This window comes from Hemitrygon akajei, chromosome 4 (assembly GCF_048418815.1).
Source record: "Hemitrygon akajei chromosome 4, sHemAka1.3, whole genome shotgun sequence".
In the NCBI taxonomy this organism is placed as follows: domain Eukaryota; kingdom Metazoa; phylum Chordata; class Chondrichthyes; order Myliobatiformes; family Dasyatidae; genus Hemitrygon; species Hemitrygon akajei.
In genome coordinates, this window is record NC_133127.1 from 147,312,179 (window position 1) to 147,329,815 (window position 17,637).

General features: G+C 42.2%; 1 protein-coding gene and 1 long non-coding RNA gene across 13 annotated transcripts in view; one reads left to right on the forward strand and one right to left on the reverse strand.

The window, feature by feature from the left end:
* The window catches only part of LOC140726749 (PC3-like endoprotease variant B), a 753,656-nt gene that overhangs the window by 692,574 nt on the left and 43,445 nt on the right, over window positions 1-17,637 (forward strand). The gene's annotated exons all lie outside the window — the stretch shown is intronic.
* The window catches only part of LOC140726751 (uncharacterized), a 178,135-nt gene that overhangs the window by 72,540 nt on the left and 87,958 nt on the right, over window positions 1-17,637 (reverse strand). For all 11 annotated transcript variants that reach the window (XR_012098715.1, XR_012098719.1, XR_012098717.1 and 8 more), the window contains 2 exons: window positions 17,440-17,531; window positions 12,999-13,124 (listed from right to left, as the gene is read on the reverse strand). This is a non-coding gene — a long non-coding RNA (uncharacterized lncRNA). The remainder of the gene's footprint in view (window positions 1-12,998; window positions 13,125-17,439; window positions 17,532-17,637) is intronic.

The window sequence follows — 17,637 nt, forward strand, 5'->3', positions numbered from 1 at the left end:
TCTATGGCTAATGTTTTGTTGTGCCTTTTCTGAATTAATAACATCTTATGAAAGGACACATATGAACATAATAAAGTTGGAGCAGGAGTAGGCCACTTGGCTACTCGACTATGTTGATAAAATCACTGTTAAACTGCAGCTAATGAAGGGTGAGCAAGTTTTAGTGGCCACTGTCACCTGGATCTCAGTCTCGATGAGGAAACCATTACAGTTAAGTCCAATGTAAACTCTAGAAATCACACCTCAAATTTTCCATCCACCCACACTGTCGTCCTCAGGACTTAATACCAAATTCAAGAATTTCAGGTCACTAATGCGCATATTTGGTGAGTTTTCTACCAGCCAATATTTATTTTGGATTCCAGCAGCTACTGTGTTCTGCAGGTCACAGCCAGCGGACCACTTACTTGATAAAGCACAATTGCAATCACGGCCAGCAAATTAATTGTTTATGAGACACCCAACTACATAACATTGCTTGAATTCAGTAAAATAACACCAAATTAGGGTTATCTGTGATAACGTAAAAGCAAAATACTTCAAAGACAGGAAGTCTAAAACTGAATCCAAGTTTTTCAAAATGTTCGGCAGGTCAAGCAACAGGTACAAGGGAGAAAGAGATAAAGGTCCAGGTCAATATTAACTCTGTATTTTGTTCCACATATGGTGGCCAAGATGGTCCCCAGTCATTTCTAATATTCATCTTACTTTACTTTAAGAAGTCCTTATCGCATTATCTCATGTTCTTGGTATTTATGCTATTTATTTATAATAGCACTACACAGTTTGTTGTCATATGCACTCTGATCTTTCATTGATCCTGTTTTAGTTACTATCCTATAGATTTACTGAGTACGCCCACTCCATCCACCAAAAGCAGAATTTTTGGGTGGCCAACCACTTTCGTTCCTATCCCCATTCCCACTCCAACGTGAAGGTGCACGGTACTCTCTTTTGCCACAATGAGGCCACTCTCAGGGTGGAGGAGCAACACCTCATATTCCGTTTAGGCAGCCTCCAACCTGACGGCAAGAACATCCATTTCTCCTTTTGACAATTTTTTCCTCCCTCCTCCCTTCCCACACTTCTATTCCCCACTCTGGACATTTACCTCTTCATCTCACCCACCTATCATCTCCACTGGAGCTCCTTCTTCTTCCCTTTCCTGCATGGTCCACTCTCCTCCCCTGTCAGATTCCTCCTCCTCCAACCCTTTATCTTTCCCACCAACCTGGCTCCACCTATAACCTACCAGCTAATCCTCCTACTCTCCCCACCTTTCTATTCTGGTGCCTTGCCCCTTTCTTTCCAGCCCTGAAGAAGGGTCTCAGCCCAAAATATCAACTATTCATTCATTCCTATAGACATTTCCTGACCTGCTGAGTTCCTCCAGTATTTTGTGTGCATAGCTCAGGTTAATGGCAGTTTCACTACTAATATTATTTCAGCTCCTTCATAACCATCATCTGAGCTTGAAGACTGGATTACAGCTAAATTCACAACAAAGTTTTTTTTCAATACATACTGAGTAAATAATTACCCACAGATCGATGAAAGAGAATTGCTTGATAAACGTACAGTAATTATGTCACAATCATGCATCAACTCAAGGATTATGATTGTCCAGCAATATGGAATATACAACCATCATTACTACTACAGAAGAAAGTATAATAACAGACTCATTCATTTAGTAATATGTGTTATTACTTGTAAAATGGTTATCAGTAGGCTCCATCAGTAACTTCTTCAGTCAGCAGAAGCAACAAAATGCAATCCAATAAGGATCAGGAAGACAGAATGCTTAACTGCTTTGCATAATGTCATCCAAATCAGGGAGAAGTCCTTGAGTTAAAGCATGTAGATTGTGGGGAAGGGTGGAGGTGATCAGAAGCTGTTGGGGGTGCAGAGCAGATTTCCCATTCATGTTCATCTTCCGGGCACTGCTGATGTAAGTGCACTCGTGTAAATACGGGATCACTCAGCTACATGTTCCTACAATAGGAAAGAACCTGTCGGCATTCACTGTCCAAGTTTGCACCTGAAACTAGCCCACCAGAGTGAAGCACTAGTTGAGGGTTTGTGAAAAATCTGCGCCCTACAAAAGGGGGATGAAAAAAGGGGTGATAAACCTGAAGCTTTGCCTACTGCCTCAAAATGTCACCTGCTCCCCACTCTGAGATTGTTCTGATCTTGGATAATTTTCACTTTTGACTTTTTGTTTAATTTATTGTTGCTTTAAGAACTAATGTTCTTGTAGGTGTTTATGTTGACCTCAAATCTTCAAATGGATCAATCCTCTTGGCTTATCAGGTTGAAGAGCAGAGCACCCCTGTGGCCGTTCCCATCAAAATAAATATACCGTTTTGGATACTGTTGGTGGGGACGACCTACCAGGGACAAGTTGCAGTGGTTGCGTCTCTGGCACCGAGACTGGACCCTCAGCTCAGAAAGGAAGGAGGGAAAAGAGGCGAGCAGTAGTGACTGGGGATTCGATAGTTAGGCGGACAGATAAGAGGTTCTGTGGGAGAGATTGAGAATCCTGGATGGTCTGTTGCCTCCCTGGTGCCAGGGTCCGCAATCTCTCGGATCGAGTTCAGTATTCTCAAGAGGGAGGGTGAGCAGCCGGATGTCATGGTCCATGTAGGGACCAATGACGTGGGTAGGAAGAGTGAGGAGGTCCTGAAAGGTGAGTTTAGGGAGCTAGGTGCCAAGTTAAAGGACAGGACCTCCAGGATAGCGATCTCAGGATTGCTACCAGTGCCACGTGCAGGTGAGTTTAGAAATAGTAAGATAGTGCAGATCAACATGTGGCTGAAGACATGGTGCAGGAGGGAGGGTTTCAGTCTTACAGATAATTGGGCAGTTTTCCAGGGAAGGTGGGACCTGTTCCGGTGGGACGGTTTACATCTGAGCTGGAGGGGGACAAGTATTCTTGCAGGTAGGTTTGCTAGAGAGGCTCCAGTGGATTTAAACTAGATACGAGGGGGGAGGGGAACCAGAGTGTAGGAACAGATGTATGGGAGAAGGAAGAAAAAGAAGACCGTAAAATTCTTGGTACTGTTAGAGATAAACAGAGAGGAAGAGGTGGAGAATTTCTTAAATGCATCTATTTTAATGCTAGGAACAGTGTAAGAAATGTGGATGAGCTTAGAGCATGAATTGATACCTGGAAATATGATGTTGTAGCTATTAGTGAAACATGGCTGCAGGAAGGGTGTGATTGGCAACTAAATATTCCTGGATTTCGTTGCTTCAGGTGTGATAGAATCGGAGGGACAAGAGGGGGAGGTGTTGCATTGCTTGCCAGAGAAAATATTACAGCGGTGCTCTGGCAGGATAGATTAGAGGGCTCATCTAGGGAGACTATTTGGATGGAATTGAGGAATGGGAAAGGTGTAGTAACACATAGGGGTGTATTATAGACCACCTAATGGGGAGTGAGAATTGGAGGAACAAATTTGCAAGGAGATAGCAGATATTTGTAGTAAGCACAGTGTTGTGATTGTGGGAGATTTTAATTTTCCACACATAGACTGGGAAGCCCATTCTGTAAAAGGGCTGGATGGCTTGGAGTTTGTAAAATGTGTGCAGGATAGTTTTTTGCAGCAATACATAGAGGTACCAACTAGAGAAGGGGCAGTGTTGGATCTTCTGTTGGGGAATGAAATAGGTCAGGTGACGGAGGTATGTGTTGGGAGCACTTCGGGTCCAGTGATCACAATGCCATTAGTTTCAATATAATTATGGAGAAGGATAGGACTGGACCCAGGGTTGAGATTTTTGATTGGAGAATGGCTAACTTTGAGGAGATGCGAAAGGAATGAGAAGGAGTGGATTGGGTCAATTTGTTTTATGGGAAGGATGTAATAGAGAAATGGCAGTTATTTAAAGGTGAAATTTTGAGGGTACAGAATCCTTATGTTCCTGTTATGTTGAAAGGAAAGTTTAAAAGTCTGAGAGAGCCATGGTTTTCAAGGGATATTGTAACATTGGTTAGGAAAAAGAGAGATATCTACATGAGAGATCTAAAAAAGAGAGATAGGCAGCATGGAGTAAATGAGGTGCTCAAGGGATATAAAGAATGTAAGAAGAATCTTAAGAAAGACATTAGAAAAGCTAAAAGAAGATACGAGGTTGCTTTGGCAAGTAAGGTGAAAATAAATCCAAAGGGTTTCTACAGTTATATTAATAGCAAGAGGATAGTGAGGGATAAAATTGGTCCCTTAGAGAATCAGAGTGGACAGCTATGTGTGGAGTCGAAAGAGATGGGGGAGATTGTGAACAATTTCTTTTCTTTGGTATTCACTAAGGAGAAGAATATTGAATTGTGTAAGGTAAGGGAAACCGGTAGGGAAGTTATAGAAACTATGATGATTAAAGAGGAGGAAGTATTGGTGCTTTTAGGGAATATAAAAGTGGATAAATCTCTGGGTCCTGACAGGATATTCCCTAGGACCTTGAGGGAGGTTAGTGTAGAAATGGCAGGGGCTCTGACAGAAATATTTCAAATGTCATTAGAAACAGGGATGTTGCCAGAGAATTGGTGATTTGCTCATGTGGTTCTATTGTTTAAAAAGGGTTCTAAGAGTAAACCTAGCAATTATAGGCCTGTCAGTTTGACATCAGTGGTGGGTAAATTAATGGAAAGTATTCTTAGAGATGGTATATATAATTATCTGGATAGACAGGGTCTGATTAGGAACAGTCAACATGGATTTGTGCATGGAAGGTCATGTTTGACAAATCTTATTGAATTTTTTGAAGAGGTTATGAGGAAAGTTGATGAGGGTAAAGCAGTGGATGTTGTCTATATGGACTTCAGTAAGGCCTTTGACAAGGTTCCACACGGAAGGTTAGTTAGGAAGGTTCAATCATTAGATATTAATATTGAAGTAGTAAAATGGATTCAACAGTGGCTAGATGGGAGATACCAGAGAGTAGTGGTGGATACTGGAGGCCAGTGACTAGTAGTGTGCCTCAGGGATCTGTACTGGGTCCAATGTTGTTTGTCATATACATTAATGATCTGGATGATGGGATGGTAAATTGGATTAGTAATTATGCAGATGATACTAAGGTAGGTGGCGTTGTGGATAATGAAGTAGGTTTTCAAAAGTTTGCAGAGAAATTTAGGCCAGTTAGAAGAGTGGGCTGAACGATGGCAGATGGAGTTTAATGCTGATAAGTGTGAGGTGCTACATTTTGGTAGGAATAATCCAAATAGGACATACATGGTCAATGGTAGGGCATTGAAGAATGCAGTAGAACAGAGTGATCTCGGAATAATGGTGCATAGTTCCCTGAAGGTGGAATCTCATGTGGATAGGGTGGTGAAGAAAGCTTTTGGTATGTTGGCCTTTACAAATCTGAGCATTGAGTATAGAAGTTGGGATGTAATGTTAAAATTGTACAAGGCATTGGTAAGGCTGAATTTGGAGTACTGTGTACAGTTCTGGTCACCGAATTATAGGAAAGATGTCAACAAAATAGAGAGAGTACAGAGAAGATTTACTAGAATGTTACCTGGGTTTCAGCACCTAAGTTACAGGGAAAGGTTGAATAAGTTAGGTCTTTATTCTTTGGAGTGTAGAAGGTTGAGGGGGGACTTGATAGAGGTATTTAAAATTATGAGGGGGATAGATAGAGTTGACGTGGATAGGCTTTTTCCATTGAGAGTAGGGAAGATTCAAACAAGAGGACATGAGTTGAGAGCTAGGGGGCAAAAGTTTAAGGGGAATTTCTTTACTCGGAAAGTGGTAGCTGTGTGGAACGAGCTTCCAGTAGAAGTGGTAGAGGCAGGTTCGGTATTGTCATTTAAAGTAAAATTGGATAGGTATATGGACAGGAAAGGAATGGAGGGTTATGGGCTGAGTGCGGGCCAGTGGGACTAGGTGAGAGTAAATGTTCGGCACGGACTAGAAGGACCGAGATGGCCTGTTTCTGTGCTGTAATTGTTATATGGTTATATAGTTTATCTGTTGCCGAACAGTTTTTAACTACCATCAGCCTTGCACACTTGCGTGACCATTCAACACTACATCATGCTTAGAGCAGTTTTTAATTAGTGTCAGTTGCGTGTCCTTGTGTTTGAAAAGCAGTGAGTTTTCTCACTGATAGTGGGTGAGAAATAACCAGGAAGAAAACCCAGAACCGTTTCGCTCACTGCAGTTTCAAACATTCAGGCTTGGAGATGTGGCTGTGAGTGAAAATAAAATGATTTCATTGTGTCAGCAAATTAGGAACTACATAAAATTTGAATGTATTAACAGTCATCTTGATTGTTACAATAAAATGAAGATTTGGAATATGGAATAGTTGGATGCATTGTATGGCATCAGTCCATTACCTGCACTAGGTGTCTGCTCTGATTTTGTTCATTTACAGTCCATCAAAAGAACACGGCAGTGTACACTGAATGAATTCCTCCATTGATAATTATTTGGAACTAATTCACAGTTTTATAAAATTGTGGTAGTATTGGTAATGTTCTAATTTGTTCTGTACTTCATTTAAATACACAGTTCGTTACTCAGTTAAACAGTAGTTTGCTTTTTTTATACCTTAAATATTTCCATGAAACTTCAGCTAATCAGAACAGCCACTTAATTGAGCTAAAATGTACTGGGCCTCATGTATCTCAATTAATCGGAATATATTAATATATATACTCAGTATATATAACGTTATCTATATCGGAACAAGCCAAATTGAAGCAACAAATGTTGTCAGTCCAATATGTTTTGTCTTAACTTGACACATTGGGAATGGCATTTCCACTTTGTAATATTTCAATGAGAATCATCTGCAATTTACCAAAAGAAATCCATCAGTAAAAAACTACAAATAGACAATTTACCAAAGTATGATACATGTGAGAATTCCTTGTCTCTGATCATGGTCAGATAAATATTCACCAGTATATGAAGTCAGCATTTCTACATTCATCCTAACTACAAATGATGCACCAACACAACGGTGTGTATCCAGCCAACCTAGAAAATAAATACCTTACTCCAGACAGTTCTTGTATAAATGCAATAAATAAGTGCTCCACTTTCAAAGAAACATTATAGCTGAGAGAAAATTGGATTCTTCTGTAAGCATGTATCTTCTTTTATTATTTAATTATTGAATATTAATTCATTCATGTGTTGATTATATAATCGTAGAATCAGAGTTATGCAGCACACAAATTGGCCCTTTGGCCCACCAGCTTCATAGCAACATGTTTTCCCATCTGTATTAATTTTATTTGCCCACATTGGAACCATAACCTTCAACTCCTTGTCTATTTAAAGCCTTTGTAAATGGAGTAATTACATCTGATTCCACTACCTCCTCTGACAGTGGGTTCCAAATGTGAAACACACTTTGTGAAAACATTTATTCCTCAAATTCTCTTGAAACTTCTTTCTCTAACCTTAAACACAAACTCTCTTCCTTTTGATAGCCCTTCAATGGAAGAAAGATTTTAAGCATCTACCCTATCTATACCTCCCATAATTTTGTATACTTCACTCTTGTGAAAATAAATCCAGTCTATCCAATCGCTACCAATGACTAAAGTCCTCAAATCCAAGCAAGATCCTGTTGATTTTTCTCCATACTCTTTGAGTGCAGTCACTTTTTTCCCCGTGGTGTGGCAACCAGAACTGCACACAGTACAAGTTCGGCCTTAACACTTATGCAAAGTTACACACACAAAATGCTGGAAGAACTCAGCAGGCCAGACAGCATCTATGGAAAAAAGTACAGTCAACATTTCCGGCTGAAAACCTTCGGCAAGATTCTATGGAGAAACAGTACAGGGTCTTGGCCCGAAACATCGACTGTACTTTTTTCCATAGATGCTGTCTGGCCTGCTGAGTTCTTCTAGCATTTTGTGTTTGTTGCTTGGATTTCCAGCATCTGCTGATTTTTCTCTTGTGTGTAAAGTTACAATTGGATTGATAATATTTTCAATTGTTCTATAGTTGTATTTGGATATTGAAAACAACATCTTTGGAGAAGTACTTCATTATTGTTTATTTCTGATTACTAGTTAGAAGTTAAATAATTTTCTCAGGAATATTACTTTCCAAGATCTGTATTCTTTGACTTAAAAAATGATACTTCAGTCTGTTTTTAGCAGGAGATGAAAAGAACCTTGCATGGTAATTCTAAATCTCAGCATCACCACTGACATTTAATTTCTGGCGCGTGGGGAATAGAAATTTGCAGATAAGTAGATCGGGATGCTATCATTTACTGAGTCACGGACAGCTCAAGACTACAATTGACAAAGGACTCAGACTAGGCCATCTGCCCATTCTCTGACTAGAACCATAAAACATGGGACAAAGAAAACTGGGTGAAAAAAATGTTTAAAGAGAAATAAAGTAAGTAAATAAAAGATGTAATTTCATGAAAGGAGATGTGAAAGGAGCAGCCAGGAAAATGATTTTAATGCATTCAAGCTGTGCTGGTGCATTAGAATCAGAATTAGAATGCCTATTTCAGCCTTCTTTGAAAGGCTATCTACAGCAAATCTTATCAAGAAAAAAAAGCAAAAAGGAACGTACAGATGCCATTCTCCATGAATTACAGGCTGTGTAACTGCTTATAGATAAGAGTATGCACATTACAATAGAGCTCCTGTGATATGCTCTTAGTCTTTGAGCAGCAGGTTCCTATTGCTCCCACTTCCAAATATAAGTCTTGTAAATTTGAGTAACCATCCCTATTGGACAAGGATAAAAATCATGTCTCAAAATCTGTGAAATGTAGAGTACCAAATTGCTGTGCTCGGAAGAATGTTCCATGTTAAAAAGTAATTTAGCTACATTATTACACTCTTATTATACACTCATGATTGTCCAGTAGAAGTACACTGAACCACTGCATTATATAAAATTACTGTGAGATATAATGTTATACATCAACTTGCGTAATTAATCCTATTTCAGTTATTTAAGTGCCTCAGATCTACTTGCATCATGGTGAGGATAATGGCTAGAGAGCCTGCTGGTTTTATTTTTCTTTTTTTATTATACTTTTGCTGAATTAGCATTCACAGCATGTTCAGTTCTGGACCTATTGCGTGTCTTTCTGGTTGTTAACTGAATGTTGAATTTCTCCACATTTTCTAGCTTGAAGCTACAGACATTATTTGGAAGGAAATGTTTTACAAGGAAAGTGGATGGGAATTGAATTTGGCTCAATAGTGCAATTTGATTTGGCCCTGTAAAAGTCGATGGAACTCCAAAATGGTGCCTGTGGTATATCAGTGAAGAATTTAAGTGCTAGGGTGATTCCTCTGGGTGAAGGCAGATCATAACTTCAATCAGCATTCAACATAACTATTATAGAGCTCAACACTTGAACTAACAGACTCTCTTAACTATCATGGATGAGTGCCAATCAGGAAAGACCTCTGACAAGCACCATTTAAAATATTCATCAACCATTTAGAAGTTAATTACTGGTTGGTTTTTCTTGCATCATACACTGGAGTGATCTCTACCGTTGCCCAATGAGGTAACCGTAGCTTTTGGCCAGGAGCAGATGTCATCAGGTTATGCCCAATGTTCAGAGTGTCTTTACCCTTAACCACTACCCTCTCTAGCTGATGGGCCAGCAGCAGTGGCCAAGTCACTGCCCATCTGCTCCTGACTTCCAGCTCAACTCCTCTCGCCTGTTCCGTATCCAGCAAGAGGCTCTTTCTCCTTCCTCCCCCTTCCCGTGAGCTTCTTGGTTCTTGCTCTTTTCATCAGGCCCAGCACAGATCCATCACCTTCATGCTGATTTTGCTGGGAACCCTCTACAGCAGATCTCTACAGTGAATAGTCACATCTGCCATCCTTTGTCCCTGCACTCTTGGACTAAGGACTGGATCTTCAGGGCCTTCTTTTCATGAGCCTCCTCACATCCTTCCTCCCATGGTACTGTGAGCTCCACCAGGATAGTTTTCTTGTCTTCGATAGACAACGGTACAATATCTGGTTGGTGTGGTTTGCACCATCTCCAGGAATCACAGCTTCCTCCCCACATTTCCCATGATTTGGCTGTTTGCAGCAGATTGGATTTAAGCTTCTTTGAAATGACCAGCATGTCCACTCCTTGATGAAAATGACTGCCCTGTTTGTCTCTCTGCCAGCTGGTCTCTTTTTACCCCTCTCCTGCTCCACTGGGTCAGCAAAAAAACAGTAGGAATTTGTTGTGGCACCATCTACACCATCCTTGTGTTAAAGCTGACGGTATGTGTGCCAGTGAATCCCGCTGACCACAAAGCTTGCAGTTGGGATCCTCTCTCAGCCCCCATCTGTGCAGCTGTGATGGAGAAGGGAGAGTGTCATACACGGACCACAGGAGGAAAGAAATGCGGAAAGGCTCCAGTCTCCAAAGCTTTGCACAAGTGATCTTGTGCTTGGGAAGATTCCATTTCGTCCACTGCGTTCGATATCCGCCTTTCGTCCTCACAATTCTGTACCTCTGCCTGGACCATGTCACACCAATCCCTTGCATTTCGAAGTGTGCTGAGCCGAGGCCTTGCTGTTCCAGGCATGGGTAACCAATGATGTCTCTCAATTGCAGGGAGCTCATTGCCTGGTCTATAGTTGAGTTAGTAGCGCACTTTCAGCCTGATCTTGTTGTGACTCCTGCTTGATTTATTAGTTTATTATTGGAGCCCCTCAGTGTTAACACAACTCTACGCTTTGCCACCTTGAACTCTTCCACTACCGATGACAATGGGAGTTGTAGCAGGCCTGATTTTATGTAGAGCCCCACTGAAGAAAAACTTGGGGAGATCCCTAGACACCTCTGCAAGTGCTTGTTGACTTTCCTCTCGATGCCTTCTACAGTGGTCATGGGGAACTTGTACATCGTGAAAAGCCAGGGCAGCTGTGGAAGAAGACCATGTTGGAAGACCCATTTTTAAATTTACCAGGGAGTCTGGTTTTGTCGATTTTCTTCAGTCGCTCTTCAGTCTGCTTTACAGTGTCGGTGATGTTGACACTGTCCATCATTGCTGCATTAATCCACTTTCCAAGATACTTTACTGGGTTGTCCTCTATGGATGGAATGACTTCTCCCTGTACTTGAAGACTGAACTTGCTAGTAACCTTGCCCTTTTGATCACCATGCATCTAGACTTCCTGGCCTTGAAGGTCATCCTAGCCCAGGTAGCTATGTTGTCCAGGTTTCCAACACCCATCTTGCTTGGACATGGGTTACAGTGGTTACTGTGATGTCATCCATGAATCCCCATATTGCAGGTTGTCAGATCCCAGGCTCCAAGGCTGGGCCTTGGGTTATGTCTGTTGCTGCTGATAGGAGGAGGTTCATACCCGTGACAAACAAGATGGGGGAGATGGAACAGCCAGTTGGAATTCCTTTTTGGAGGTCTTGCCACCTGGTTGTAAAATGGGCTGAAGAGAAGCATAGCTTGGATCCTCCTAGGTGGCTGGTGATCATGTTTCATGTTACTGGTGGAATATGGTAGTTGTCCAGGACAACCTCAATGAGGAACTGTGGAATTGATCCATAGGCATTGGCTAGGTCTAACCAGATGACGGTTAGGTTGCCTTTCTTCTGCCTGGCTTCTCAAATCAATTGGCAGATTATTGAGGTGTGTTCAAGGCACCCAGAGAAACCCGGGATGCCACCTTTCTAGATGGGTGTGTTGATATAGTGGTTCTCCATTAAGTAAAGGTCAGCCTTCTTGCAAGCACAGAGAAGAACATCTTGCATTCCATGCTGAGGAAGGAGATTGTCCTAAACTGGGTGATAGTAAAGGAATCTTCTTCCTTTGGAACGAAGCATTCTACTGCCATTTTCTGGCTTGGAGAGATAGAGTCATTGGTCCAAATCTTCCTCATTATCTTCTACAAGCTCCAAAGGTGTTTTGGGCATTTCTTATACACCTTGTTGGGTATACCACCTGGTCCTGGGGCAGCAGATGACTTTGGTCTCTTGATGACACGTGGGCTCTGCCACATTCCGCTCAGTTTCTGGGATTCTTGGTTGGGTGACTTGTGGATTGAATTCGAGTCTTTGATTCCTACAGGGATCGTTGTGTGATTCCCATAGAAATTCTTCCACCTTCTGCTTTGAGCTGGTTAGGGTGGCTGGTTTTCGCTGGCTGAAGAGCCCTGATGAACCTGACTGGGTTTTTAACAATAGTGATTCCCCTCCTCTCTTCCTCCCTTCTTCACTTTCGCAACTGCTCCACCCTCCCGAGCTGCCACAGCTGTTCCCGCAGTTTGCTGGTTAGATCTTTGACACCACCTTCTTCGTCAGGCAAACTGTTTTTGAATTGTTTGTTCGGGCTCTTTATCTTGCCTCACAGGAGGCGAATTTCCCTTCCCTCCTGTTTGGTTGCCATGATGGTTTAAGATCCCTGTTCTTCTCCATTGGACAAAATCGCTCTTAGGTAATGTTGAACACTATGTTTGTGAGGGAGTCTTAAGTTGCTGTGATTTTAAAAATGTGTGGTACTGTCTTGAGTTGCTTGAAGTTGTGGGATATCAAAAGTGCCTCTTTTCACCAAAATTGACCTCTACATTATGAACTGTAGGTGAATTTTAACTGAAGACAACCTCATGCAATAACCACATGCTGAGGGTTCAATCTATAAACAGCATCACTGAAATGAGCAAACGCTACAAAGATACCATGTTGCCTGCGTACTATTCCATGAGCTCAGGTTAGTTACAATTCACAGTCTCAGTTTGCTTTGGATGAATATCATCAAATTTAGCCCCACCCCCTTATCCTTTCCTAACATTTTATGAGTTCATTCCCAACTATTGATGAGTTGCATTTTCTGTCGGGCAAATGCAGTGCATTTCTCAGTACTGACGTTGATGTTCAAGGGTACGTGATGTGACAGAATATGCAATTAAGTAAGGAGATATTTGTTTTAATTTCAATATTCTAATAGAAATGTAAAGGAAAACATAGCATAGATAATCTGACTAACAGCAACGGAACTGTTAAATATGTTTAGTACTGACCTCAAAGAGAAGTACCATAAAAGACCAAGCAGCTTCTGTACTGTGGATTTCCAATCACTGAGTGGTGGTTTGAGGCATGCAACAACAAGCAATATCTTCAAACTAGCCAGAGACAATTTGGCAGACCTGCAATCAATCAAAGTCGGAATCAGGTTTATTATCACTGACATATGTAGTGAAATTCATTGTTTTGCGAAAGGAGTACAGTGCAATACATTAAAAAATACTGTTAGTTCCATTAATTAATTATTAATTAATAATGCAAAAAGAGTGAAAAATAGTGAAGTAGTGTTCATGGACTGTTCTGAAATCTGTAGGTGGAGGGAAGAAACTATTCTTAAAATTCTGAGTGCATATCCTTAGGCTCCTATACCTCCCCCATAATGATAGTAATGAGAAGTAATGAAAAGAGGGCATGTCATGGATGGCCAGGGTCCTTAATAATGGATGATGCCTTAGCAAGCAGTGATGTGACCAATCAATATGCGTTCCATAGTACATCTGCAGAAATTTGCTAGAGATTTGGAAGTTAAGAATATGAGTTTCATTTAACCGTGAAAACATTTTGAAAGCAAAATGAAGATTGGGATATACAAGATATAGGAGCAGAATTAGACCATTTGGCCCATTAGGTCTGTGCCCCTATTTCATCATGGTTGACCCATTTTCCCTCTCAGCTCCAATCTCCTGCCTTCTCCCTGTAACCTTTCATGCCCTGACTAATCAAGAGTCTATCAAACTCTGCCTTAAATATATCGACTGACTTAGCCTCCACAGCCATCTTTTGTGATGAATTCCACAGATTCACCATTCTCTGGCTAAAACAATTCATCCGCACCTGCATTCTAAAAGAATCCCCCTCTAGTTTGAGGCTGTGACCTCTGGCCTTAGGTTCCACCACCATAGGAAACATCCTCTCCGTATCCACTTTATTAGGCCTTTCAACATTTGATAGGTTTCAATGAGGTCAATCCTCATTTTTCTGAATTCCAGTGATCAGAGGCACAGAGCCATCAAACACTCTTCATATGACAAGCCTTCCAATCCCAGAATCATTTTGTGAACCTCCTTTGAGCCCTCGCCAATGTCAAAATTCCCTTTCCTAGATACGGGGCCCAAAACTGCTTACAATAATCCAAGTGAGGCCTCACCACTACTTTCTAAAGCCTTGCTTTTATATTCTAGTCCTCTCACCATGAATATTAACATCGCATTTGCCTTCCTCACCACTGAATCAACCTGAAATTTAACCTTTAGGGAATCCTGCACAATGACTCCCGAGACCCTATGAACCTCAAGTTTTTGAATTTTCTCTCAATTTAGAAAATGGTCTAACTTTTATTTCTTCCACCAACACTCTCCTAATCTGTCCAAGTCCTTCTGTAGCCTCTCTACTTCCTCAAAACTACCTTCCCCTCCACCTATCTTCGGATCGTCTACAAACTTGGCCACAGAGCCATCAATTCTGTCATTCAAGTCTTTGACATATAAAGTAAAAAGAATCGGTCCCAACACAGAACCCTGTAGAACATCACTAGTCACCAGCAGCCAACCAGAACCTTTATTCCCAGTCTTTGCCTCTTGCCAATCAACCAATGCTTTATCCACGCTAGCACCTTTCCTGACTACTTTCACATCTGTCTTGTTTTCATTATCAGTGCACCTGTGCCTTGTTTTGTTTCTCCATTTAAGTTTCATTTTTCATTGTCTTTGTTCAGTATGGGGTTTACCTGCCCTGTGTGTAGTGATTCTGAGTCCTAGCCAGTGTCCTCTAATAACCAATCCACAATGTAAGACTTGTGTTCAATTCCATCCATGTCTCTGGTCTCCGTATGCATTTGGGTCCACCTGATCTCAGTCTCTCCTGGAAGTCCACTTGTTAAAGGTATGAAACTTCACCATGTAAAACCCAGCCTGCAACCACACCTGTTACAACAGGACTGTGACACTCATGGATCCAGAAGAGAATGCGTATCCATCAGTGCTGGCCAGCCAGAAGTCATGAACATATACTCCAGCAGGTGTTAACCACCCTGCTGTTGCTCACTGGGGCCATCTGGCTGAGCCAGCAAGCCCCTGCTGCCACCCTGAAACTGCTGGTATAAGGGCAATTTTGAGCAACCCAGAGACACGTAGAGCGTTTCTTACCCAGTTTTCTCTGGCTTTCAAGCTGCAACCCTCCAAGTTCCCCTCTGACCTTTACAATCTCTTTCCTTTCTGGCAATGCTCTTGCCTGGGCTATGGTGCTCTCAGAATAAAACTGTCCAAGTTATGCAGACATATTACTCTTCACCAAGAAGATGAAGAGGGTGTTTGACTACCCAATTAGCAGATGAGAGGTTGCCAATCAATGACTCCAACTTTGTCAGGGTCCCTGTAGCATGGCTGACTACGCAACTGAGTTCCACACCCTGGCAGTAGAGAGTGCCATTATAGTCATATTCCACCATTGGTTATCTGGTGCAATTGAAAATGAATTGGCAGCCAGAGACTCTGTTGAGGTCCTCAAGATGCGGATCGATACTTCAATCATCTCCAGGAAAAGAGAAGAGAACATCCCAGTGCGTCCTTGACGGTTGTCATTCTCTCTGGGAGGATCTGCCACCTCACTGCTCCCATCTGTCAACATGTCGAACACCATAACAAAATTATCTAGTTTCAATTTATTCATTCTCCTGAGTTTCTGTTGACCTTAGGACACCCCTAGTTAGCCCTGCACAACCCATCAATTGACTAGTCCACACATACACTCCATGAATGGTCTTCTCACTGCTGGGCCTCCTGCCTACCCACCTCTCCTGGTCTGCCTACCCACCCTACTTGGCTGCCTCCTGCCTCTCCCAAGCTGTCCCACATTCATCCTGAGCATGACAGACTTGGCAAGAAAACAGCCACAACACTCCTGCCTCATTGAACCTATAAATGCGCAATTGTATGACCGTCTGGGACCTATCCGACCTGTCAGTTCCAGAAAAACTGGCCATTGAGGAGTATGTCCACGATGCCCTAGCACCCAGTTTCTTCTGCCGTTCCACATCCTCTGCTGGTGCGGACTTTTCCGTGGTGAGAAAAGATGGTGGACTCCGACCATGTGTACCACGGCTTTCAAGTTGCTGCAGGGGGCAACCATCTTTACTAATCTGAAGTGCATACAATCTGTTCCACATTCAAGAAGGTGATGAATGGAAGACGACTTTTAGCACACGCACTGGCCTCTATGAGTATCTCATGATGCCCTTTGGTTTAGTCAATGCCCCTGCTTTCCTCCAGGCCCTTCTCAACGGTGTTCCCAATGAGATGCTACATCAGCTTGTTTTTGTGTACTCATGAGTATTCATGATATACTCATCTTCTCCAAAATCTATCACAAACATGGCCAACATGTTCAGTGGGAAATTCAATGTTTAATCCAGAATCAACTGTTTGTCAAACTGGAGAAGAATGAATTCCACATCTCCACAGTTTCAAGTCAGGTCAAGTCAAGTCACTTTTATTGTCATTTTGACTATAACTGCTGGTACAGTACATAGTAAAAATGAGACATTTTTCAGGACCATGGTGTTACATGACACAGTACAAAAACTAGACTGAACTACGTAAAAAAACACCGAGAAAACCCATGGGGGACTACAGACCTACACAGGGCTGCGTAAAGTGCACAAAAACAGTGCAGGCATTACAATAAATAATAAACAGGACAATAGGGCAAGATTTTCCTTGGGTTTACCGTTTCAAAGGGAAATCTGTAGATTGGCCCTAGCAGGACCCAGGCTAGTAGGGATTGGCTGCTACCAATCATGATCGAGCAACTCCAGTGGTTTCTGGAATTTGCAAGTTTTGCAAATCTCCAGCCCATCTCGCTGGACCCCAGAAGCCCAGGTAGCTTCTCAAGAATCGAAATATAGTTTCACAGCATTTCCTGTCCTTGTGCTTTCTGACCCAGAGCTGCCGTTCACTCTTTGTTGAAGTAGACACCTCAGATGCTGGGGTTGGGTGGTTCTTTCGCAATGACCCCTGTCTAACCAGAAACTCCATCTCTGTACTTTCTTCTCCCGGTGGCTCCCTCCCACGGAGATGAATTATGACGTGGGGAATTGAGAGCTGTTGGAAACTCTGGTGGAATGGAGACATTGGCTGGAAATCATTAAATATCCATTTGTGTTCTAACAGACCACAAGACCCTGGCCAAAGTTCAATTTCATGCCAGTTTGGTGGTCGCTGTTACTAATCATTTTGATTTTATTATTATCTACTCTCCAGTTTGAAGAATCAGAAGCTGGATGCCCTCTCCAGGCAATTTGAACCACCAGACATGGTTACTGTCCCAGAACCCAGTCTCCTGAGGTCCAATCTGGTGGCACCAGTCCAATGGCAGGTTGAGACCATCATCAGAGGAGCACAACAGTAGAAGGCAGAACCAGGGAATAACCCACCAGCTCACCTTTTCATCTCTATCTCTGTCAGCAGAATTCAGCAGGAGGTGGTTCTGATAGCCGGGCATGGCCTGTACATGGCAGTCTGTCTCATCTGCACCTAGAACAAAGAACGCAGATCATGTCCACAGGGGCTGCTACACTTACTGCCCATCCCTTCCCATCCCTGGTCCCATATCTCCAGGGACTTCATTACCAGTCTACAA